Source organism: Leguminivora glycinivorella, chromosome 13 (assembly GCF_023078275.1).
Source record: "Leguminivora glycinivorella isolate SPB_JAAS2020 chromosome 13, LegGlyc_1.1, whole genome shotgun sequence".
Lineage (NCBI taxonomy): Eukaryota > Metazoa > Arthropoda > Insecta > Lepidoptera > Tortricidae > Leguminivora > Leguminivora glycinivorella.
Window position 1 is genome coordinate 11,014,050 of NC_062983.1, and position 24,654 is coordinate 11,038,703.

The 24,654-nt window shown below is 37.9% G+C and overlaps 1 long non-coding RNA gene across 1 annotated transcript; it reads right to left on the minus strand.

The window, feature by feature from the left end:
* Positions 1-559: 559 nt before the first annotated feature.
* Positions 560-3,494, minus strand: LOC125232542. The gene is made up of 5 exons (XR_007177759.1): positions 3,213-3,494; positions 3,025-3,105; positions 2,540-2,810; positions 1,628-1,831; positions 560-821 (listed from the first exon to the last, which is right to left on the minus strand). It is a non-coding gene; the product is annotated as an uncharacterized LOC125232542 (long non-coding RNA).
* Positions 3,495-24,654: the final 21,160 nt, after the last annotated feature.

A 24,654-nucleotide genomic window follows, 5' to 3' on the forward strand; every position in this document is an offset into this window, starting at 1 on the left:
TACTGACAATAATCTTATGTTGTCAACAGGGCGACTCATTGATTTGATTTATTTTTAAATAAAATTAACAATAGGATAAGTAATGGTATTCATAATCATAGGGAAACGAGTAGCAATTAGCACGTCTCATACTTGCTAACAACTAAGGATTAGTTGTCTTCCACTGAAGTGTGAACAAATTATAATTACTTGAAAGAGACAAACATTCAAGTAGCTTATAGACAAAAATGTCAAGAACATACAATCTAGAATTTAAGCATAGTTCTTAAGTACTCAAGTAAGGAGTTAGGCACACCATTCATTAATCTCAGGCAAGCTTATAGCTAGGGATATTTTTATTGACAGTCAGTCTGAGTCATTATATAAGATAGTATTCAGAGCTGTGTTAACATGAAATGATTCCCATCAGTGAACAGATTGTAGTAGCTATTGCATTTAATAATTAGGGATATGGTGAATCACACACTAGCAAAATTATGAAGGAAGGTGGTAAATGAAACATCCACAAAATGCTTTATTAGTAATATTGAAAAGGTGCACAAAAAAAAAAAAAAAAAAAAAAAACCCAGAGCATATATGTTCATATCGTTTCCATTAAACGGAAAAGCGCCACTCCATGCAGGAAAAATAGAATAGAGAAGTAACTTTTAGTTAGGATTATTCAGGAAACCATGGGAAAAGATATTATGTTCCTCTTCTCGATGACTTTTGAAAAGTATCTTGATGTGAGACACGTTGAGTGATGATCATATTTGGTGTAGTCAGTGTAGGCGTTGGAAGTGATTGTACATGGAGAAGAATTTTCACTCTTTCGTTGAAACCTGGAACAAAAATGAAGGGTAAATACATTTCAGTTAAAACATTTAGAATGCAATTCCACTATTGGATGTGCATTCCTTTCTTATACATACAGGTCAACAAGTCATATAATAAATTGCATTGTTTGTCAGACATCTTCATCAAATCAGCTCAATGATATTGTAATATTGTATTGTACATACAGGTCAACAAGTCATTTATAATAAATTGCATTGTTTGTCAAGACATCTTCATGAAGTTGGCTTTCAATGATATTGTAATATTGTATTGTCATTCCACTTATTGGTTTTATAAAATTTCAGCTCTTTAGGTAACATGTAGCATGTAGCTAGTAAATATATCAACTATGGAGTAGTCTACAATATGACCCAAGGTTAGGAATAGGAAATCATAATTGCTAAGAAAAAGCTTTTTAAAAAATATTAATCTCGAGATTGTGATTAGACTAATTCTAGTACACTATAAAATAGAGCAAGTAAGTTGAACATAGGTTTCCTATATTTATAACTTTGTTAGATTATCCGTCTGTCTGTGTTTTGATTTTTTGAACCAGTTATCAGTGGATGCAGTAAGTTAGCATAGATCAATTTGACTGGTTAGGTAGATAAGCTAGACTTAAGATTTTAGACTTAGTAGTAGTGTTTGTGCCAAATATAGTGCACAGTATAATAGTTTGAATGAACAAATGGAGTCAGTCTGTAGTAGACTTGCTATTATTACCTCTAGAATCAGGAATAAGAGCAAATAATATTATTTACCCGAGAGTAAACCAAAGAATAATAAATAAATAAATAAATAAACATTTTACCATTGTGGATGTAGATCAGACATACAGGAGCTGAGCCAGGTCAGCCTGGGAGTCATTTTGTTGCAAGTGAATGTGTTTCGAGCACACACACACGTTGCTCAGTCAAAGGGGCATGCAAATGGAGTTCCAATTTGTACACAGCCGGGGAAGGGGCAGGACGTTGTTCCTAGTATAATGGCAGCGTTCAGCGATGTTCAGCATACTCTGGAAAATTTAAGAAAATATTTATTAATTAAGTAGGAAATAAGTCCTAGTTATAAATAAGCATAAGTTATAAGAATAAGATTGGCAGAGATTTTATAACTAAATAGGTATTTGATCATTTTATTAATTAGGGTCTATTTCAATTATGGCATGAATTTCAAATTTTATCATACAATACATTATCGAAATAAAGTTTAGTCAAACCAAAAAGAAATAATTGACTTAACAACAACATAAAAGGTAAATAAATAAATAAAAATTGAAGGGGCATTCTTGTACAGGCCTACTTGATTACAAACTAAGCATGATTCTTATTATTGACATTCGGTAATGCTTACATTCTTCATTTATACAATTTTTGCTTAAAACCAACATTGCTTGGTCAAACTTTAAAATTCATTCAACCTCCTTGCATTATTCCGGTGTTTGCCACGGCTCATGGAAGCATGGAGTCTGCTTGACAGCTAATTCCAGGATTTGGCGTAGGCACTAATTTTCAATAGGTCTTATTGAAATTAGTCTGGTTTCCTCACGATGATTTCCTTCACTCAAAAGCAACTGGCAAATATCAGATGACAGTTCTCAAGGACAATGGGTCGCGGTTCGAATCCGTACCTTATAATTCAAGGCATACAAATAATTTTATTAACACTAGGTGAGATTAGTTAACAGATTACAGAATCATTAGACATTAAAAGTGTAACTTACATATTACGAAGCAGTACAGGTGATGCAAGCCGTGATCGTCGGTGCCTTGTCTACTCATGGAAGCGGTCCGTCGAAAAATGAGCTGCGACTGGCAGGTTTGAGCTGGTGGAGCGAGGTCACGAGGGTTGCTGAAGATAGGAAGGCGTGGCATGAGCTTGTGAAGGCCCTTTGTACCTCCGGGGTGTCTTAGGACTACAACACCCACACATAACTGGTAAGGTAGTATAGTGGCACTGGGGCTTAACTCCAAGGGGCATCTAGCACCCAATACCTGAAACATGTAAATAGGCGGACATAAGAAATAGGAAGTTGTAGGCTTACTAAAATTCTCCATCTCTAAGACCAGAATTAGAATGTTATTGTAGTGCGCTATAGGAATTAGACAATCTCTCTATTGGAAAACATTTTACCATTTTAGCAAGTCAAGGTTTAAACTAAACTATGAACTGCTTTGTGATGGACAAGTTAAATACATTATTACTTACGGCAAAAACTTGGCTCAATTCCATTGAGGTATCATCAAATCATCACGAAAGAAAACCACGTAGTTCCACTGGCGTCACAGGCTAAAAGCAAACAATCATTTATTTATTACATTCGTTATACACATTTTGTGTTGTATTTATCACATTACTAACAACATATATCATTACTTAGTTAATGTATTACTCACTTTTTTTATGATTTATAACAAATACAAGCCAGCAGGTCGATAAATTAAGTAATTTTCAGTTCCAAATAATGCGTGTACGTCTCAACGGCATCCATTTTTCTTTTATTTCTGTCTGACTGACAGTAATGACGTGGCAATGACGTCAGCATAGCAAATGTTGCCATAGAAAAATCAAAAGGGCTCTATAGATCATAAGACATTTGACGGACCGGATGCGACTAAAATTTATCCAGTATGAATGGGGCTCTGCAGACTATGTGGAACGAATTGTAGAATAATAAAATAGAGACAACTATTTGACGTTTACATTCAATCTTAATGCTTTTTTTTATATAAATATGAAATAAATAAATAAATATTGGGGACATCTTACACAGTTCAACTTAGCCCCAAACCTATCAAATTTTGTGCTGTGGGTGCTAAGCAACGATATGCCTATTTGAATGGATAAAAACATGCTGTATACATGGAAAACATCCATGACTCATATAAATAATATATTTTGTGGAATTTCATTAAGGAAAAAAAAATATTTTTAAAGTAAAACTTTGTTTAGACATTTAGTATACTATGACAAATTAAAAGGTCAGTTGAAGAACACCAAATTTCAAACTTTCTATGTTTTGCTAAATAACGGATCGTAGAACCATATTAGTTATAAAATGACATAAATAGGTAATGCGTAGTAGTACAGGATTTACTAGCTTTTGCCCGCGGTTTCGCTCGCATACTGTTCGAAACGTAATTCTTGTTCAATCGTTTACGAAACAAAGTAAGATTTCAGTTGGATCTGTAGATGTCGGTGTACGGTACTTTAGCCATGTTACCATCGTTGAATAACAATGCAACAATCGTTGCAATCATTTATTTAGAAAAATAGTACGTACATTATTATGTGCAACCAAGTCTTATATTTCGTCATGTTTGGAAACTTTCACTCATGTGTCTTTCCATCTTTTTTATGTAATATGTCGGTGGCAAACAAGCATAAGGCCCGCCTGATGTTATTAAGCTAATGATAGTTCAGTATGTAGGTATGTGTGTTTGTTTGTAACGATAATACTAGAAGATAGTTATGTCATAATGTTAGAAGATGTTATCAGCGCAGCTAGGCGTAACAAGTTAGGTACTTGTATTATTTTTCCTACTTACAAAAGGAGAATTCTTAGCAATATTTCGTATCATCTTCCATAAAAAAGGTTGCAAAGATGTAATTAATACTTAACGGTAATTGGCATCACATACAATATTTTGGAGTTTTGCGTACAATTTTGCGTGCCGTTTGTATAGGGTTAATGTGAAAGTTAAATGTAAGACGTGACGTGAACGTGATTGCATAGGCTGATTCATAAAGTAAAGAATAACATAGTACCTATACTTATGATATAAGTATGTATATTATTTTAAATTTCTGATCAATTTGAAAAAAATCGAAATGGCAACAGGAAAAAGAGAGAGCTTATTAATTATGATATCATATATTATTTTTACTGTCATTATCTAAGTGGACTTGCAGGTATGTCAGAAACAGTAAAATTGAGCGTATGAGGAAGGATGAAATCTGAACGAGTAGTATAAATGAGATTCGCATAATAGAAAGAAGAGAATAGATGAATGGATGAAGAGTCGTTTGAAGATATGAAGGGTTTCCTCATGTTTGCAAGTTTGAGAATAGTGACGGCAGTTATTGGAATTTCGAAATGGGGAAAGGGTTACACAAACTTGATACCAAAAGAGTTAGGTGTTAGGATAAATAATTTATACCTTTTACAGGTACATTCTTTTGGTAACAACATACTCTACATGCCGCTAACAAACGAACTAAACACACACCCTGTGTCTTTATGGGATAAATCAGATAATTTTGTCTGGCATATATAAAAAAAAAAATGTGACTTAACATGGAATCATATTTATAAAATTGTTGATTTGATTAAAACATTGATTGTCTGATTACTCTTATAATTATACATAGGACATTATGCCGAGAAAGGAGGAAAATTATTGATTAGTATTGAGTTGTGGACTGGTTCCTTGAACTATGGGGAGAACAGTTGTCAGTGGCTACCTGAGAATAGAAAGGCTTTTTCTTTCTAGTGAAGAGATCTTTGTAAGTTCATAATATCTGGACAATGGAGATAGCGGGTTACCTGTCGGACAATGTGACTAACTACCCATATGAGGATGCAAGGATTTTACCATTAGGGTACATTTGATTCACAACCAAATGCTTTTACTGGAATGAAAATTCTGGCTGATGGCAATTTGACTCATGTGTCTGGGTAACTATTAAGTTCATAATTCGTGCTGGATCAGTGAGGTTCTTTTGAGTATTGGTCATTTTTATTCACCACAACTATGAAAATGGGAAATTGAAAATTTCAATAACTGAATTATTTTATTGGTTATTTTCGTTTAACACAAAATGTTATTTTGAATCAAACGAAAATAAAAGGGGCAGATGTAACGGACCACACAGTCCTCGGTTCAAATCATAAGATATAACTATAATAATTATGCTTAGAAACAAATGCATACAGAGATAAAAACTTAAAAATTGCAAATAAATAAAACGAAAACAACTTACATACGAAATGGAATTCCAACAAATTAAAAATAGAAATTCTCGGAATTAAAACCGGCACAATAGGCGTTTTAGGCACAATAGGCAAAATCGGCACAATAGGCGTTTTAGGCACAATAGGCAAAACCGGCACAATAGGCGTTTTAGGCACAACTGGCACAATCAGGCACTATTTGCCATAAAACAACACAGCGCATGCGTTAAAATCGGGACAATAAAACTCAGAGCGCAGCGTCAGAGGGGGGCATTCGGCGAGGGAACGTTGAGGTGTTCACATCTGAGGGATAGGTAGGCAAGTATCGTTACTAGGAATCGTTGAAGGAACACATCAGGAGTTTAAGTAGGAAGCGGACTTGAGATACAAGATTGAGAGGTTGGAGACTGGCGAGAAGGTATCTTGGTAAAGTAGACTAGAAGACTTCAAGTAAGTGTCCAAATTGTTTATTTTGAATGTGTTTATAGTTGTAATTTTAGATTAGTGCTATTTTTTGAAGGTGATAATTTTAAATAGTGGTACTTATTCATTTCATATGAACAAGATATTCATGAATGTTATATTTATGTGGTAATTATTTAAAGTCGTTCAAATTTCAATTTATTTATTACATACAATTAACACTAACGGTTAATTTGGAATATTATTAATTAAAATTCGGATCTGAGTATCTCTAATATGACTACTATATATAACAAATAGATACATAAAATATTACACATATTTACTTTATGTACATACATATTCTATTAGCTAGAATCTCTTTGGGTGATTAGAAGGATTTTCATACTATTGTCTCATCCTTAAGTAAGATAATTTTGCTATATCAATGAAAGTAGGATTAATAACTTTATTTATTGTTCATAACATGTAAACTTTATTAGAGTTAAAGGATAACTTGTGGGAATTAATACTAATACTAAATACTAGGGAGGCATAGGACATCTATGGATGTTAGGATCCTGTCGCTATCAAGGAGAATCATTGATATAAAAATAAGATTGTTCACAAAAGTTGAATCATTGACACTGGCCTCGAGATTGGCAGACTTTGGAATCATCATTCCATTTTCATAATATGGTTAACGATATCGTTGTCTGGGAGATCAAACAATTCTAGCATTGACTAGTGAAACACGATGTCAAGCAATGGACCACTATACTCGGAACGTGGGAAATTGCACGCATATAGAATTTATATTTTGTGATCTTGGACAACCTTCGATGGCTATGGCCGAACCAAAATATATATATATGGGATGGCGTGTGAGTCTGGGGTTTTGTCGTTCGAAAGGCTAGATCAATGAAGTATTTGTCTTAGTATCAAAAGAAGGTCAATGAATAGGCCCAATAAAGGGTATCAAAATAGATATTCTGTTTCCTTGATAGACCAGGGGTAGGCAGAGCAGTTTCTATCCTGACGGTAGAGGACTAGGTTGCAGAAACATCCCAAAACATATAAAATTATACTGGGATTAAAGGGTCCTTGATTAAATATTTGATATCTACTACTATGGTAGTACATTTTTAAGTAGTGCAAAGACACTTTACATCAGTTTACTTTTGTTCTAAGGATCCCATTTGTTCAATGTTTGATAAAACATAAATTGAATCAGCAACCTGGTTTGTCCAAATGCTCGAGCGAGGTCCTTATAATAGGCTATGTTATATTATACACCTATTATTCCTACGTATAAGGGACTCGTGGGTCGGAAACAATTAACCCCATTTTAAATAATGTCTTGTATATATTTTTAATATATTTCCTGTATTTATATTCCTTACACAATTTTACCTATCTCGCACACTCTTATCTCAACGCACTAAATTCTTTCACAAATGTCGTTCTCTCTGCTTATTATACCTCAAGTGAATATATTACTGCCTTAGTTTTATCAACTTAAATTTACCCCTAATAGCAAGTTCCTAAAGGTAAAAAGAATCTGGATTGCTACGCACAACTACGGGGTCCTACCACTTACTAGACGATCACAGTATTTGTTTTAATGGCCAATTTTTAATAGTGTATTGTTTTAATTAGGACTAACAATTTGGACTTAAGTTAGGTAATTTAGGGTGTAATTAATTAAAAGGGGTAGCGGGGTGTTACAGTGGATGTGCCCGCCTGATCGCACCTTAGTTAATAGATAGATAGATAGATAGATAGATAGATAGATTTTTATTGGTATTAATCATACACTGTCAGTTTACAATCATAAATTACAAAGAAAATAACAATTCATTACAGTCACATTAAATGTTCATAAATTAATTAACAAATAATATTGTTGAAATTATATAACACAAAATTAAAACATACAAATTAATGACATTATTATTGATACAGATACAATAAAATGGGGACTTGGACACTTCAATTTACCAGGTACTCATTCACCGAGTAGCAGGCCATGTTTGTGCAGTAGGTTTTAAACTCACGAACAAAGGTACGGTCTGTTGCAAGCAAGGATAAGGACAAGGATTAATAGCAAGGATATGTCCGCCTCGGATTTGTCCGCTGGGCAAGCCGCGGATCAGATCCGAGCCTTGCCCGGCGGACCAATCTGTACGTGTATTGGCCAATCGCGGCTCGGATCCGAAGCTTGTCCGGCGGACAAATCCGTACGTGTATGGCTAGCTAATGGCACTTATCAAACCAGAAATAGGCACAAAATTGTTAGTGTCAATGTGACTATGGTGACATAGCCCACTGCCATCAGAAGCTCAGAAGTTCAGATGCCGTAGCCGAATGGCATTTCTGCGACGCGAAACGAAAACGAAACGCCGCGAAAGGTAGTCTGGCTCTGTCGCGCCAATACGTACGAGCGATAGAGATAGATATCTACGAGCGTTTCGTTTCGTGAGCGTTTCGTGAGCGTTTCTGCCATTCGGCTACGCACTCAGCTCAGCGTGCAGAAATTAATGACGTTTCTAAATTCAAACAAAACACTCGCTAAGTAGGTACTTTAATTGGCTTAAAAATTAAACTTTCTAATTAAGACTTTATAAGGGAATTAATTGCGGCGCAGGTGATAGGTATTAAGGCAACTTTACGTCGTAAAGATGGAAAGGGAGGGCGATTCTTCATACAAACGAGTCCTCGTTTTCCTCTGTGTTATTATCCTAGTATGGATTATAAATGGGAAAGTGTGTGTGTCTGTTGGTATGTCCGTCTTTCACAGCAAAACGGAGCGACGAATTGACGTGATTTTTTAAATGAAGATAGTTGAAGGGATGAAGAGTGACATAGGCTACTTTTTGTCTCTTTCTGCAATGCTCCTAGCACGTAGCACGCACTGGCACTGAATGTGTAGATTATTTTGACAATTAACAAGCATTAAAAAAAGAAGTTAAATTAGTTTATCGCTTCTACTTCTTAAAAATTACCTACCAAAAAGGAGTTTACAAGTTTCTAATGGGTTGGCAACGCGCATGTGACACTCCCTTGAGTTGCAGGCGCCCATAGGTTACGGTGACTGCTTTCTATCAAGAGGACCGTATGCTTGTTTGCCACCGACGTAGTATAAAAAACTACTTAGTTCATCGTGTCACGTGATCACGTCATGACTGTGATGTATAATTTTATAGATATTAACGAAATAAACTTTTCCTCGCATTTCCCTCTTTATCTTTTCATTGCTTAAGGGTAGTTCTGATTATAATAGATCAAATTGTGGAACATTTCAAATCATCCTGGGAGGAAAATAGGACTACGTTTATAATGAACAAGCGGTCTCAGGACTGTCTTTCCTTCTCTTAAAGCTGTACAACTTCACTCGGGAACTTTTAAGTCTTCAAGTATTGATGGGAGAGCTTTACTTATAATTCGTGTAATGTAGCGCTGTTGAAAATTTTAACAGTGCCAGTGTACAAGTAAGCTCGGTTGTAGCTGAGCTAATAGAAACGTGTACAATAATTTAGTTTTTTTTTTTTTTTTAATTATAAACTGGCCAGTGATTGACCTTAGTCGCACCTGATGGAAAGTGACGACAAGGCCGAGGTTGTAGCTCACTGGTTCAGTAACAGCCTATTCACTCTTGACTTGAATTCACCCAGATTGTATTTGCCCGGGAATACAGATGAGGGGATATGTTCCATTCCTTAGCAGTTCGCATTAGGAAAGAAGAGGCAAACCTCTTCGTCGGTAGGTCCAGTGTAAACGCACCCTTTGTCCGGTGATGGAACAAGTGACGTAATGCAGTTCCTGTGCACACTCTCCAGAATGTATCCGTAGTGACAAAAATCCTGCTAACGCGACAAATTCCTAACGTAACATACCTGGGTGATGACATTACGATCTCGCCACATAATTATTATATTGTGACGTCGCCGACGCCGCAATCATTGACGAGACCCGATCAAAATGCGCCTGGGTCCTCAGCCAAAATGGCCGGAACCCTTATAGTTTCGTCATGTCCGAGTCAAGTCGCCCTGTCAGTCTGTCCGTCGTCACAGCTCTCGACATAAGTAACAGTGATGAAATTTGATGTATACTCTATGAGAAAAATTATGCTCTAAATAGAAATTGAGCCCCCAACATGTCTGAACGCTGATAATCGACTTACATACCCGTGAGTAACCCGCTTTTAAAATGATTTTTTCTAAAAAACATATGCGTTATATTTCATTCCTAACGTATAATATACCTGCTTCGCGATGACATTACTATATTACGATTCAAGATACATATTTATATTGTTTGTCGCATAGTTACCAGCCGACATAGCCGAAAACAATCATTGACGAGACGCCGATCAAAATACACACACTTTTTTTTTATGTGTACTTAATACAGCAAACAGGAGTGTACAAGATTCTAATGGGTTGGCAACGCGCACGTGACACTCCTTGAGTTGCAGACGTCCATAGGTGACGGTGACCGCTTTCCATCAGGCGGACCGTATGCTTGTTTGCCACCGACGTAGTATAAAAAAAACGCAGTCTGGCTCTGTAGCACTTAACGGAAGAGCGATTGAAACGATATTGTCGTAAGCGTTTGTACAATTTTATTTGGCTTCGTACAGCCCTCTAGTTAGCGCTTCGTGGCGTATGATACGCAGCTGTTTGTGTCGCACTTACTTAAAAGGAGGAGTGACAGAGATAGCGTTTCCCCAAACCTGTCGACGCGTAATCACCATTCATTTTGACGACCGGTCTGGCTCAGTCGGTAGTGACCCTGCCTGCTGAGCCGCGGTCCCAGGTTCGAATGCCGGTAAGGGCGTTTATTTGTGTGATGAGCACAGACTGATATTTGTTCCTGAGTCATGGATGTTTTCTATGTATATAAGTATGTATTTATCTATTTAAGTATGTATGTCGTCGCTTAGCACCCATAGTACAAGCTTTGCTTAGTTTGGGGCTAAGTTGATCTGTGTAAGGTGTCCCCCAATATTTATTATTATTTATTTATTGTTTATGGTACGATATAGCTGTACGATCCGTCGCAACAGATCAATGGAAATGACCGATCTACAGTGTATGTCAACATCGTAATCGTTTGCGATATCGTACACGATCGATCGCCTCGTGTGTGGCTGGCGCTTTCGATGCGACCGATCGTTTAAGATATCAATCCGATCGATCGACGCGATGGATCGTACCGTGAAAGGGCTTTAGTTATCTTCCTATGGGATAGGAGCGATATGTCAAATGTCTTGCTATGCCACCTCCGTCTGGCCCCGGACGAAGGGGAGCACACAAGACATGTTGGCTTGACGTCGTTGGGGCTGATATGCGTGTAACGGTTTCACAAACAGGGATGCAGAAGACCGTGCGAAGTGGAGGAGAAAAAGCTGGAAAGCGGACCCCGGGCTCCGAAGCGCTCGAGCTGAGGATGCAACCGGGAAATCGTTAAGATGAGAGAGAGAGAGAGAGAGAGAGAGAGGGGAAGAGGGATGGGAGCGATATGTCGCTCCTGTGTGTTCGACACAATGAAACTACGATACGCTGCAGAGTATGAACGAATGACCCCTTGTCCACGCGCTCTGCATAACAATCCCGTTTCAATATTCACCTGATAACCCCCGCATGCCAATCACAGTTTAAAAAAAAAAAACAATTTTCAATACTGCGGCGGATCGCCGTCAAAAGGGTTTCCCAAAAACTGAACAAAAATATTCCTCAATGTTTCATATCCGTATCGATCCATTAATTTAATTCTGCGAAATGTACGGTCGAGTTCACAAATATCTCAACAAGTCAACGTACCAAAAATATATATACACGCCTTTAAACAATTAAAATGAGGTCGTGTATACATATATTTGGAGCGTTAGTTTGTATAAAAGTTAGTGAACTCTACTGAACGTATTGACAATGGCATCCCCGCGGGGTGATCGGGGACATGTTTCATTTCATATTTGTGTTCAATTGCCGTCCCAGGATTATTAAGTTTTGCCTGTAAGTTTTTTTTTAATGATATAGGCAGCAAACGAGCAGACGAGCCGCCTGATGGGAAGCAGTCATTGCCGCCCATGGACATAAGCAACATCAGGGGAGCCACTTATGCGTTGCCGACCTTTAAGAACCCTAAATACCTGGTTCTTGAAGAACCCCATATCATAGCGCAAGGGAAACACCTCAGAAGGTAACTCATTCCACAACTTGCACGTTCTTGGCAAAAACGAGCGAGAGGCCCGTTTGTTCTTGGTTTGCCACGTGTCGAGAAAGTGAATATAATATCAGAAACTAGCTTATTCCCGCGGTTTCACCCGGGTACTAAAATTAATATTATTGAAGCTTTTGAACCCCATTTCACCACCTTTTAACAAACCTTTTCTTACTGCTCGTCTACACCTTATAAGGAACCTACGTGCCGAATTTGGAATCACTGGGGTCAGCGGTTTCGGCTGTGCGCTGATATGTCAGTCAGTCAGTCAGTATATCAGAAAACGTTTGTAAACTCTTTATATATATACAATACACATTGCAATTTTTTTATTTAAAACGATTTAAAAAAGCCATTAGCCGTATAACATAATACATATAAACTCGTAGAAAATTATAACGTTATGGTAAAAGTACAATAGAAAACTCTTTATTTGCACACTTAGGGCCAGTTGCATCAACCACATTTGACAGACACAATACGTCATCGTCACGCAGCCGACGTCTATGAAACATCCCATACAATAAAATTTAACAAACGCTTTAACGGTGACAGACGGTTTGGTGCAACCGACCCTTAGTAAAAAAACAAAAAAAAATGGACTGAAATGGGTCGAAACATTAGTATTGCCAAAAAGTGTGTAATAGTAATAGTTTATAACATTTAATTTTATAGTTTCAATACTGACTAAATAACTAGCTTACCTTTTAAGAGACAGTTATTATTATACAAACAATTGGTTGCGAGGAAATTCGATGTTGATACAACGGTGAATGACGCTATTAACATGAATTTTAACTTGAGTGATGATATATATTGTTCGTCCATTGATGATGAAGATGATGACTCATAGAAAAAGTTATATATACAATAGTGATATAATTAAGCTTTTCACTCTCGTACCGTACTATTAACAAACAAACACGATTGTATAATAGTACATTGTGCAACAAAGGGAGGAAGTTGAATATTACTAACGCTAGAGTAAGTTGAATCGCGACGGCTTGCCGGAGCGACTATTTTAAATAGACTCGAGTTAGTAATATTCATACTCCCAGAGTTACACACAATGTTTTTCATCACACTCGCAATGTAAAAAATATGTAAATAGATGTAAAAAAGTTAAGTACGGTACAAGAAATTTCATTATTCCCTTGGGAGAACGATTTTTCTATAACTCACGCTCCGCCTGCGTGCAATAACACATTTAAAGTACGGGTGTGATGAAAAATACTAATAGTATGAAATATTTGTACAGGCAATTCTCATGCGAAAATACAATTTCAAAGCGATGCTAAACTAATTAACTACCTAACACTGTCAAAAATTCATCTCGGCGATTTTTGTGCTCCATTTAAAGGAAAACTAGTGGCGAATATTAAATCCACCCGCGAACACGAGGCTTTGACACTGTTCATAATGAATTTCGTGCTAACGGACAAGTTTTTAATTTAAATGTATGACATCGCACAGACATAGAGACACCGGAAGGCTCATCCCATGGAATAAAAAAACGAATGATATTCCGCTTTGTGTGGTAGGGCACAGCACAGGGGATATCGTCTCGCTCGAATCTAGAGCAGAGCCCAACTGGGGTAGTACCTCCGCTTACAGAAGACCGCAGCCAAATAGCACTAGACCCTAGTCATAGTGTTGTGTTCCTGCCGGTGAGTAAGGCTGCCAGAGCTCAACGAGGGTGTGGTGTGCTGACACAGACCAACCCCTATAGACATCCATTACAAGACGACTCGCGGTCACCAGCCTTACTTGTATTTGCCATGATATAAGCGCGGGCGCTCGCCGTGCCCGATCAGTAACGACCAAGTAACTGACCCGAAAGCAGCTCGTGTTTTTCGCAATAAAAAAATTGAAAAAGGGTATTTTGATGCCTTAAAGACCACCTGTAGTGTGAAATGATGTGGAAAGGTAACAAGAAGATCAAATTTAAAAACAGACGGTATTAGGTACATTCCACAAATAAGTCATATTTATAATTTATTCAGAGCCGGCATAGGTCAACTTACACTGGCTATTTACGCGACTCCCTTTTCATCTGGCGCGACTGCCTGCCGTCCTTGAATCGACCAATCGCAGCGCGCTAAACACATTCCCCTCCCGCTCCTCGCGCCCCAAGCACTGGTGATTTGTAGCGCGCACAAAATTTACAATATTGGCACTCTATAGGAGGTTCTCTGTGTGTGCTGATGACGGGAGGACTTACGGAACTAACTTGTTCCGTCTATTGTCCTTTGCGTCGTTGGCAACCCGAACCGTCCTTAGAACTTGTACACTCCTTTTCGCTGTGTACTTAACACAGCAAAAGGGAGTGTACAAGTTTCTAATGGGGTGGCAACGCGCATGTGACACTGTATGAGTTGCAGGCGTCCATAGGTTACGGTGACCGCTTTACATCAGGCGGGCCGTATGCTTGTTTGCCACCGACGTAGTATAAAAAAATAAGTCATCGCTAGTTTATTTGCAGCGAAAACTAAAGTAGACCACGTAGCCCTGACAGCCTCTAAGCTAATATGGACCTGGGCCGGACACATAGATCTGTTGCATGCCAAACGACCAGTGGGCTAAGAAAAGTACCGAATAAATAAATAAATATTTATAGGACATTCTTACACATTTCGACTGAGTCCCACGGTAAGCTCATGCAAGAAGGCTTGTGTTGCGGGTACTCAGACAACGATATATCCATACCAATATTATAAGTGGGAAACTGTGTGTGTCTGTTTGTTTGTCCATCTTTCACGGCAAAACGGAGCGACGAATTGACGTGATTTTTTAAATGGAGATAGTTGAAAGGATGGAGAGTGACATAGGCTACTTTTTGTCTCTTTCTAACGCGAGCAAAGCCGCGGGCAAAAGCTAGTATAATATACAAATACTTAAGTATATAATAAATAGACAACATCCATGACTCAGGAATAAATATCTGTGTATCATCACACAAATAAATGCCCTTACCGGGATTCGAATCCGGGACTCCGGGGGTCCAGGGGAATGGACACTAACATTTTACGGGGTGACGGCAGACCGCGAAGGAGATGACGACACGATATTGATCGTCTTCGGCAAAGACATTGTGATAATAGATCACTGTCTTTTACCTACCATACGATGGTGGAAAAAAGAAGCCTGCAACTGATGAACATATTGAACATGCTGAATAAACGATTTCTATTTTATATTCTTAGAAGTCACAATTGAAATTATACTTAAAATGATAAAACATACATACGTACAATCACGTCTGTATCCCATGAAGAGGTAGGCAGAGCACATGAAACTAATCTCAAGTTTCAGTGCCACTCTTGGCAAATAAGGGGTTCAAAGAAAACGAAACTGTGACATTGCAGTGACAGGTTGCCAGCCTCTCGCCTACGCCAAAATTTAACCCATATCCTCACAGTCGCCTTCTACGACACCCACGGGGAGAAAGGGGTAGTGAAATTCTTAACCCGTCACCACACAGGCACACAGGCAAAAATGTAAATGGTTGCAATATCTATAAGATTAGTCCGTCCTTGAAAAAAAATGAAAAACACCATGCCAAGATACACAACAACAATATATACTGCATAGATAGGTACCTACTCGGAAGTCCTACAAAAACTCATATCAGATATTTGTCACTTCCACTATTCGTTATCCACGCTTCTGCCCGTACGTGAGATTCGGTTTGAATTTTAGATATATCACAACGAGCGGGCAAAAACGAAGTAAACGCACGAATTTCCAGGCACAGCGCTCTTCGCGCCAATGAAATGGAAGATCAAAGAAGCTTACATCAAAACAGAATAAAATACATGCGTAGTGTTAATACCTTGTGGAATATTGGTATTAGGAATTGAATTTCATTTGTGTGTAGTAACGGCGGAGGTAAAACAGGCAGCAGAAACAAAATAAATAGATAATATATGTAAATGTAGGTATACAATATATTAGTACAGGTTTAATCCTTCATATAATACTAGCTTTTGCCTGCGGCTTCACTCGCGTTAGAAAGAGACAAAATGTAGCCTATATCACTCTCCATCCCTTCAACTATCTCCACTTAAAAAATCACATCAATTCGTCGCTTCTTTTTGCCGTGAAAGACGGACAAACAAACAGACACACACACTTTCCCATTTATAATATTAGTATGGATTGAATTTATTTAGGTTAACGAACTGCATTTTCAATAAAAAAAATGCTTACATACCTCACTCCATCAATTTTAATTAAAATATGGTTGCAAAATTCTTTGAAATTATAATAATCCCAAAGGTCCGGGACCCCATGGTCCCGAGATATGGAAAAGACAAACAAATAATAATAATAATAAATCCGTTTATTGCAGACAACATATGATCCAATTAAAATAACAGTACAATTAAAATAAATAAATCACAGTTCAAAATAAAAAATACATAATTTACCAGTAATTTCAAAAATTAAAATTATATTTGCGACAATACTGACACTTTTTTTTCTGTTTATATTATAGCATTTTAAAAGATAAAATCATAAAAATTATTATTAAAGGATCCTAAAGTTTTGGCAAGTGAAGAACTTGCGGTAAACGGAATATAGAAAGAAAATGTTTTTGAATAAACTTGTTTTCCGTGACAGACGTGTAGGCAGTCGAAAGGATGCATATCTCTACCAAAAGCAGGAGTCAGTTCTGGTCGTCCTGAAAAGACTTTCTTAGAGTTGAGCGACAGGAGCAAGAGACATAAAACAGAAATGTCCTGGAAGAAAGCTAATGTAAGCTTTGAAGAAAATAACTAATAAAAGTTGAAATATAATATTTAATGTCTTTCAACTTTCAATTTGTCAACTAGGAACCCTTATAGTTTCGCCATGTCTGTCTGTCCGTCCGTCCGTCCGCGGATAATGTCAGTAACCGGTAGCACTAGAAAGCTGAAATTTGGTACCAATATATATATCAACCACGCCGGCAAAATGGTAAAATAAAAAGTGGAAAAAATGTTTTGTTAGGGTACCCCCCCTACAAGTAAAGTGGGGACAATTTTTTTTTTCATTCCAACCACAACGTGTGATATATTGTTGGATAGGTATTTAAAAATGAATAAGGGTTTACTAAAATCGTTGTTTGGTAATATTAATATTTTCGGAAATAATCGCTCAAAATTATTTTGAACTTGATAGGTTCACGAAAATATAAAAGCGCGTTTTGAAGAGACTTTGACTCTGTTTTGACCGATCTATAAGTTTGGATAATGTTCTAAACAAGTTTAACAACAAAGTAATCACCCTACACTACTCCAAATTCCGAACTTTCTGCCAACCCACCGCACTGTATCTCCCTGATCAATCGTTACAGCAGTGGACCTACGTCTCAAGAAAACGCTCTAACACTTCACTATTTCACCTCCCAACATTACCGTAATCAACTCGTCTACACAACAACTAACTTAACCAACATTTTTCAAACAGAAAGCCAATGGAAGCCAGACTTTAATGGATCAAGAGTACGGTATAAGCGGGTGGAAATCGGTGGTACAGTAAGTTGGCACGATTGGCCAAAGCGAAGCTCGAAGGCTTGCCATTCGTGGGTGTGTAAAAACTGCCATAAAAGTCAACGAGCGCCTAAACTCACGGGAAAGTTGCCGGCAGGAGCAGTAAAGCTAAATTGCGAAAACTGTTCGGGTGTAATCATAATATGAAACGGTTTCCATCGATTGGACGAGGATTTAGATATGCAGAAGCGTGATTAATGGGCAGGTTCTAATGAAATACGGATGGTGGTAGATTATTATTTTGTATGGAGAAGTAGGTAGGTATGTAGCTTGCTCAGTCCTTGTGTACCCTTACTAATATTATAAATTAGAAAGTGTGTGTGTCTATTTGTTTGTCCGTCTTTCACGACAAAACGGAGCGACGAATTGACGTAATTTTTTTTAAGTGGAGATAGTTGAAGGGATATACAGTGACATAAGCTACTTTGTCGCTTTCTAACCCCATCACTCCCCTAAATTGGGGGGGTGGAATAAAACTATGGAAACAGATTAAATCGCGTATAATGAATTTACAATTCATCTCGACGTTTCGAACACTTTACAGACTCACCTGTTGACCACGAACTCTGTAAAGTGCTCGAATCGAAACGTCGGGATGAATTGCAAATTCATTAGACGCGATTTAATCCATTTCCATAGTTTTATTTTATGAACGGTCAGTTGCGGGTCTTCGGACCGTCAACATCAGCTCCTGAGGATGCCTCGTAGAGAGGCGAAACACGTGTCGAGTTTTGTATTTTTGGTGGTGGGTTGTTATATTTATTTGCGTATTTATTTTTATTTTTGCGGTGGGAGGGTGGGAAAATTAATTGCATGTAAAAAATACGCAAGTAATTATAACAGGTTAGCACTGATTGACTTGCACGTTATCTATTCGCGGATTAGCAAAGGAAAGTTCTAGTTTACGATTAACATGGATTTCCGCAAAGTAACGCCTGATTCCATCGATTATTTTATTTTATGAGTAACTATCGCGGTAACCGAAGACAATATTGGTGGGTGGAAGTTTGTATGGAGCGTTCCGAAATTTGACGCGAGCGACGCTGCGGGCAAAAGCTAGTAATTCTGTAATTACTAATTACCGACTGAACTTTTATTGAGTAAGAGCGATTTCGCACTAGTTCCGTGCAATCTGAATCCGTTAAAATCCGTCATAGCCGTCGAACTATTTCTATGGTCATTTGCTTGTCTACTTCGTCACCTGATTTCTGTCCATGATTCTTCGAAACGATATTGTGATTATGATCTGGAGGGCGATTTTTGAATCTCGCATACGGGATTCTGTCACTAAAATACCGGTTGAAAACGGTGACTTGCTTATTATTTTCAGTAACAATTTTCTGAATTCGAACGCGTAAGACTCAAAAATCGGCCCGCTAGCGCGTAAATTACAATAGAAGTAGTTCTATGGCTATGACGGACCATATTTCTACAGATTTGGACCGATCGTTGTGCGAAACCGCTCTAACAGAGAATTTTGACAGTTCAAAAACAGAACAAATGCCTAGTAGGACTTTTCCTAGGACTTAGGAAGATTAAAATGCACCAAAGCTTTGTGGCAAATCATAATAAGTATGCAGTTTTCCAACACATAAGGGTTTTTATGCTTCAAATGCAATAAATACGTTCTTTCCGTTTAGAAATTCTAAAGAAATTCTAAAAGAATTTCTATTAAGAGTGGTTCTTATTCCGACGCATTGTACCTCTAACGGCTCAGCCACGACATTGGTCTAAGCGCGACAGCGGCGAGCGGCGGCCATACATTGAAGCGAGACACAGTGATGGGACTTTTCATTTGCACGTATACATACTGCCGCTCAATCCGCTGCCGCGCTTAGACCAATGTCGTGGCTGGGCCGTAACCTTCGGGTGTTTCGGGTGTGCATAAGGAGCGGTGATCACTTTACCATCAATTGACCTGTCTGATCGTTACTCCAAGCAACATATAAATATAAACGACTGAATTTGCACTTCAATACATTTACTTCAAAAATTAAGCTACGGTATGGAATTATACATTTTTTCTTATTATTATAAATGAGTTTACCCTTGGCCACAGACTATTAGCCAAAGGCAAAGACGTGGCCTGCGATGGAGTGAGCTGGCCCAGAAGATAATACATATATTCACGCCTGTATTCCCAAACGAGGTCGGTAGAGCACATGAAATTGTAAGTTTCAGAGTGCCACTCTTGGCAAATTAAGGGGTTGCATTTAAGAAAAAACGTTTATATATATATATATATATTTATCCCTTCAGGTGGCGGAGCTACAAGTTGCATAGGGGATAAGTGGCACGGTCGTTTTATAAAACATTCCGTTAAGTGGCAGGCGCCGGGAGCCGGACTCTGGGAAAAACAAGTCGATAAGTGGCAGGGACCGGCTCCCGGACCCCGTGCGACGATATACCTAAATATATAAATAAAACCGTCTAAAACTGTATCTAGCTTCCTCACACTTGCACGAACCATTCGTCACTAAACAAGGACGGCATTCAGTAAAGGTCCAACACCCTCAACTTCAAAACAGCTTGAAATATGACCCAATTTGATTGGACCAACCGCCTGCCATATTTGAGACACGTGTTTAAAAACCGTCTTTTTTGCAAAAGTGTAAATAAATGTATATTTAAGTCCCTGAATTACTTTTTTATACAATTTACTGTTTGTTTTCCTAAATAAAGTTACTTTAATACATGGAAGTGGAAAACGTAGCCACCTGATATTTGATCGAGTCTAGCAAAATTCACATAAATGGAATATATTTTTTTGCTATGGAATGATTTTAGCCGTTTCATAATGAATCCAGTGATATATGGTTTATGCACAACATCCCTACACTTTTTGAGAAATTATAATTTTTGTAACACAAGTGACATTCGCGATGACCACCCGTGAGGGCCCCGCCACTCAAGGGTAAACTTTTTCTGTCATTTTATCGGTATCCTTGCCACTCAACAGCTTTTTATTACAAGTCCGGCTCCCGGTTACCTGCCACTTTACGTGCGGTCGGCTCCCGGATTTCGCCACCTGAAGGGATATATATATATATATGTTACTAGCTTTTGCCCGCAGCTTCGATCGCATTAGAAAGAGACAAAAAGTAGCCTATGTCACTCTCCATCCCTTCAATCATCTTCACTTAAAAAATCACCTCAATTCGTCGCTCCGTTTTGCCGTGAAAGACGGACAAACAAACAGACTCACACACTTTCCCATTTATAATATTAGTATGGATTTACTTTGGTTTCATGCACGCCGGCTAATTACCAGGAAAACTATGCCTTGTATAATAAAATAATAATAAAATATATCACACTTGCAATGTAAAAAATATGTAAATAGACGTAAGAAAGTTAAGAACAGTACTAGAAATTTCATAACTCCCTTGGGTGAACCATTTTTCTATTACTCACGCTCCGCCTGCTTGCAATAGCACATTTAGTGTGTGAGGGTGATGATAACGAATTTTAAAATCATCTCAATTGGTTTTAGCATCAGAGTGTCCTGTGATATAGCTAGCCTATTTTCTTTTCGACAATCAACTTAAAAACTACGAAAAAAATTTTATTCAAATTTAACGCCATCTGTTACCTAAGCATTAAACTAACTGCCCGCTACGTCCCATAACAAACGGTTGTACCCTGGCTGTATCCATTTATTACTGCTGGATTGTAGGGAAGAAGCCAACTTGGAGTTCAGGTCCCGTATAATAGATGGCGCTGATTACAAATTTTATTGCCTCAGTACATGCCTCAGATGTACCTAACCTATGCTCAGGAAGTTCTGGATGAGTAAAATTGAAAAGATCATAATTTACTCATAATTTTGGTCACTTTTTCTTTCATATGTGTAATTTATTTCGGTTTTAATAGATCATATTTTTTTTGCACTGTATTATTTTCTATGAAACCAACCATTATGCATGGGCCAGCTTATGTTAAAATAGAAAATCAAATAATTCCATAGAAAGTTAATGTGGTAATAATAAATAATTAAAACCGTGTCTAGAATAGGTAGTTCTTTTTATAAGGCATTATTTAATTTTGTCGGTGCATTTTTACAGATTTCTTAGTTCGGTAAGTAATCAAAATCTCTTAAATTATCATCTTTCATTCATACTTTTCTCACCACGTTCAGTTGTTTTCAGCGGGCGTAGCCGAATGGCAATCGTCGATGCCAGACGCCAAAAGAAATGCAGTCTGGCTGTGAGCGTCAGAATGGCGGGTGTACATCAAGCAATCCTGGTGTGGTATACGTCAGGAGTTAGTGCTAGCAATGTGCCAAATGTGCGCCAAAATTCGAGCAATATGCTCTTTGAACTCCAGAGATATTTAAGAAATTAATGACACCCGCCATTCTGACGTCAAGTTGGCGGGTGCACTTCCAGTTCTAGCTAATGGCTGCCTACTCAAGGGTGAAAGTACTGCCTAAGGTTAAGGCTCGCAATGTGCTTCCACATGTATGAAACACAAACTAATTCAGAGAGCCGTTGAAGAGTAATATGGGATTGAATAAATATCTATCTGTATCTTTTTTCTGTATCTCTTGCTGAGGTGTGCCAATAAAGAGTATTCTATCTATCTATCTATCTATATCTATAAGTATCACTTTTTTGTGAAAAGCGCCTGCATGTTAATGCTGCATTGCAGGCAATGAACATTGCTATTTTATTTCAGCAGGCGTTATATATATATTTATTCAATCCCATATTACTCTTCAACGGCTCTCTGAATTAGTGTGTGTTTCATACATGTGGAAGCACATTGCGAGCACTAACCTTAGGCAGTACTTTCACCCTTGAGTAAGCATCCATTAGCTAGAACTGGAAGTGCACTCGCCAACCTGACGTCAGAATGGCGGGTGTCATTAATTTCTTAAATATCTCTGGAGTTCAAAGAGCACATTTCTCGAATTTTGGCGCACATTTGGCACATTGCTAGCACTAACTCCTGACGTATACCACACCAGGATTGCTGGCGGGTGTACATCAGTACACCCGCCATTCTGACGCTCACGTCTGGCTCTGTCGCGCCAATGCGCAAGAGCGGTAGAGACAGAGATAGAGCTACGAAACAGTGTGCCTCGCCGAATGCACAAACGCTCACGAAACGCTCACGATAACAATCTCTTTCATAGCTATTTATCTCTATCGCTCAAGACCGATATGCACATAATGGCGTGACAGAGCCAGACTACATTTCTGCGGCGTTTCGGTGGCGTCTCGCGTCGCAGAAATGCCATTCGGCTACGGGGCCTGATATTACCGTGAGCGTTTGTGCATTTGGCTACGTATACCCTGAACTCTCACTACTTAATTCTGGACATCATACTCCGAAATAGGGGAAACAAGGTTTATTAAAAATATTTCATTGATAGATTTAGGTATCTATTATCAGATAAAATTTATTATTTATCATCATATTTTTTATACATTCAAACTAAATGTTTAAAAATAAATATGAAATACCAAAAACATTGTACATAATTACCAGTACCATAAATTATAGTAAAATTTACTTAGTTTATTAACAAACACACATAGAGACAGAAAGACATAATTTTATTTTGAGCGGTGAGCGGCGGCCATACATTGGAGCTAGACACAACGATGGGACTTTTCATTCGCACGTATGGCTGCTGCTCACCGCTGTCGCGCTTAGACCAATGTCGTGGCTGCGCCGTAAAACGCTCCCTGGTGTTAACACATATTAGTCCTATGCGGATCGCTCCGCGCGGTCGGTCCGAGTGACACTAAAACCAGCCTTGGACATTTATCTTCTAATAGTTTTAGCTACGGTCTTTCCGTGATATTTGTCGCGTCTCATAACTCGCGTAAAATTGTCGAAGGTCGCTCGATTTCGCGATGCCGATCGCATATCGACGCGCCCATCGGCATCGCGCGTGCTCAATAAAATGCTCAGCTCGTTACGACATTTCGATCTTCGAATAGTTTTAGCTACCTACCCGATTTTATTTTTAATACGTCAGTTTCCGTGTTTTATTATTTATTTGTTGCGCTTCAACATCTTCAAAAGCGGGTAACTCTCACCTAATTGTTTTATACAGCGCGTAAACGTAATAAGGGCGATAAATGAAACCAGGCACCTAATTCAATATTGTTAGCATTAGGTTAATTAAGAGGTGTTTTTGAGTTACTCTTAATTTTCAACCCATAATGACTTTTAGAAAAATCCCCAGCAGCAATGTACTGTAAACGTGATTGCGATGACAATCAATGACAACTGTCAACCAGCTTTTAAGGGTGCTTTCAAGAAAAACGTCAAAAAAATGTAAAATTGATAGCTTTAGTCGGTGAAATACTACACTTTCCGTTATCTAATAGATATATTTAATTCAAGTTTCAATTAGAGCATCTTATTATCTTGATTCTTATCAGACTGGATTTTAGAAAACAAACTCACTAATATTGTCTTCGGTTACCGCGATAGTTACTCACTAAGTTAATTATGAATTTTTCTCTGATGCACGTTTAGGAAAACCCGCGTATAGCGCTGGATTAGTCGATCTTATTTGTAAAATTTGGACAATTTGGAATGCTGAAACTGGTAAATTTATAATACGTATATCCTGTACTACAATCTTCTCAGACTACATTTTTATTAGAAGGTTTTGAAAAAGAGTAAACAAGGCTAAGACGAATTCAATTTTTTTCCGAAATTACCTAAAATGAAGTGACAATTTCTTTGAAAATCTACATCACA